A 3004-nucleotide genomic window follows, 5' to 3' on the forward strand; every position below is an offset into this window, starting at 1 on the left:
CCAAGTCAATGGTGTCCATGCGCCGATCGAAGTCGCCTCCATAATAAGGCTTGATCCACTGACCATTGACTTTGAATGTGCTGCTCCCGTCTAAAGTTGTTAGTTCCACTGCGTCATGAGGAAAGATTGTCTTCATTCGGAATGGCCCAAACTAGCAAGACTTCAACTTTCCTGGAAACAATCGCAAATGCGCGTTGTATAATAATACCTGTTGACCTTCGGTGAATGTCGTTCGTTTATGCGGTCATCATGCCATTTCTTTGTTTTCTCCTTGTATATCTTAGCATTTTCATAGGCATCCCTTCGCCATTCGACCAACTTATTCAATTGTAGCTTCCGGACTTTCCCCGCACTGACTAAATCAAACTTCAGCTTCTTGCATGCCCACATCGCCATATGTTCCAACTTAAGGTGCAAATGACAAGCTTTTCCGAAGACCAGGGCGTATGGAGACACACCAATTGGTGTTTTGTAGGCGATCTTATAAGCCCATAGTGCTTCATCAAGCTTGGGTGACCAATCCCTCCTGGTAGAATTAACTACCTTTTCCAAGATAGTTTCGAAATCTCTACCTGTCCATTAGTCTGCGGGTGATAAGCAGTTGCAACTCGATGGCTAACGTTGAATTTAGTCAACAGATTATGCGGTTGATAAAGTGAGAGCCCTTATCACTGATTAAGACCCGATGAGTCCCATATCGTGCAAAAATGTTCTTCAGAAACTTTGCCACAGTGGTCGCGTCATTCTTGGCACATGCGATGGCCTTAACCCATTTCGATACATAATCAACCACAACCAGAATATATTGATGACCTTCTGATAGTGGAAACGGGCCCATGAAGTCAATTCTCTCAAACATCAAATAATTCAACTTCTAAGATTGACGTCAATGACATTTCATTTCTTTTAGACATATTCCCCATCCTTTGACACTTATCGCATTGCACGACATGGTCATAGGCATCCTTAAACAGTGTTGTCGAAAAGCAGCCGCACTGTAAGTCTTTTTCTGCGGTTCTTTGCCCCCCAAAATGTCCTTCATATGGGGACTCATGATAGAGCTCTAAAACCTGCTTGGCTTCATACTCAGGAACACATCGACGTATTATATGATCAGGTCCTTGTCGAAATAGGAAGGGATCGTCCCAGAAATAAAATTTGGCGTTATGTCTTAGCTTCTTCTTCTACTGGTATGTATAATCATATGGTAGTTGACCGTAAACTATGAAGTTTACTATGTCTGCATACCAGGGAATATCAATGTCTACTGCCATCAATAGCTCATCGGGGAATCTTTCCTCAATATCTTTTTCTGTCCCTTGAACCTCGCAGTTTTCCAATCTTGACAAATGATTCACAACTTGGTTCTCGGTGCTCTTCCAGTCTTTGATTTATAGGTCGAACTCTTGCAAGAGAAACACCCACCGTATCGGTTTTGCATCCTTTTTCGTCATTAAATACTTACTCACAGAGTGATCCGTATACACCACCACGTTCGTCCCGATTAAATACTGTCGGAACTTCTCCAGTGCAAATACCACTGCGAGCATTTCCTTTTCTGTTGTCATATAGTTCTCCTGTGCGTCGTTCAATGTTTTGGTCACATAATAAATTGGATGCAACACCTTATCCTTGTGCTGACTCAAAACTGCGCCCACAGCATATTTGCTGGCATTGCACATCAGTGCGAATGGTTGCGTCCAATCGGGCGCAATCAAAATGGGTGTGGAGATGAGTGCATCTTTCAATGTGTTAAATGCTTTGGTGCAAGCGTCATCAAAATTATACTCGCGATCAGCTTCAAGAAATGCACTTAGGGGTCTTGCGATCTGGGAGAAGTTGCGAATAAATCTTCTATAAAACCCTGCGTGTCCCAGAAAGCTTCTAAGTGTTTTTACGTTCACAGATGGGGGTAATTTGAAAATTGCATCGATTTTCGTCTGATCAACTTCCAATCTTGCCTTGGAGATTTTGTGACCCATAACTATTCCTTCTTCCACCATAAAGTGACATTTTTCCCAGTTCAAAACAAGATTTTTTGCCATGCATCTCTTCAAAACTTTTTCAAGGTTAGACAAACAGGAGTCATAATTACTGCCGAAGACTGAGAAATCATCCATGAATACCTCGACTGACTCCTCCAAGTAATCTAAAAATATTGACATCATGCATCATTCAAAAGTGCCTGGTGCATTACAGAGTCCAAATGGCATGCATTGGAATGCAAACGTACCAAATGGGCACGTAAAGATTGTCTTGTCTTGGTCCTCCGGCGCAATTGCTATTTGGTTATACCGTGAATAGCCATCAAGAAAGTAGAAAAATCCATTCCCCGTAAGTCTGTCTAACATCTGATCAATGAACGAGGGTGGAAAGTGGTCCTTTTTAGTGGCCAAATTCAGCATGCGATAATCCATGCAGATTCTCCACCCTATAGTTGTCCTTGTGGGAACCAATTCATTCTTGTCATTAGTGATGACTATCATCCCTCCTTTTTTCGAAACACATTGCACTGGGCTCACCCAACTGCTATCAGATATCGGGTAGATGACACCTGCATTTAGCCACTTTACTATTTCCTTCTTTACAACCTCCTTCATGGCAGGGTTCAAGCGGCGTTGCCTTTCTACTGATCCATTCTTTCCTTCTTCAAGGAGGATCTTGTGCATACAATACGAGGGACCTGTCTCTTATACACATCTAGATGTGTATAAGAGACAGACCTCCTTCGTGTCATGGTTCAAGCGGCGTTGCCTTTCTACTGATCCATTCTTTCCTTCTTCTAGGCGGATCTTGTGCATACAATACGAGGGACTGATTCCTCGAATGTCTGAAGAGGTCCATCCTAATGCTTTTGCATTATTTCTTAGGATCCGTTTGAGAGCATCTTCTTTCTCTTTACTCAGTGATGCAGAAATGATAACCCGTAACGTGTCGTTACTTCCTAAGTAAGCATACTTTAGGTGTACTGGCAACGGCTTTAACTCTAACACAGGTGGCTCTT

Source organism: Benincasa hispida, chromosome 12, assembly GCF_009727055.1.
Source record: "Benincasa hispida cultivar B227 chromosome 12, ASM972705v1, whole genome shotgun sequence".
NCBI lineage: Eukaryota > Viridiplantae > Streptophyta > Magnoliopsida > Cucurbitales > Cucurbitaceae > Benincasa > Benincasa hispida.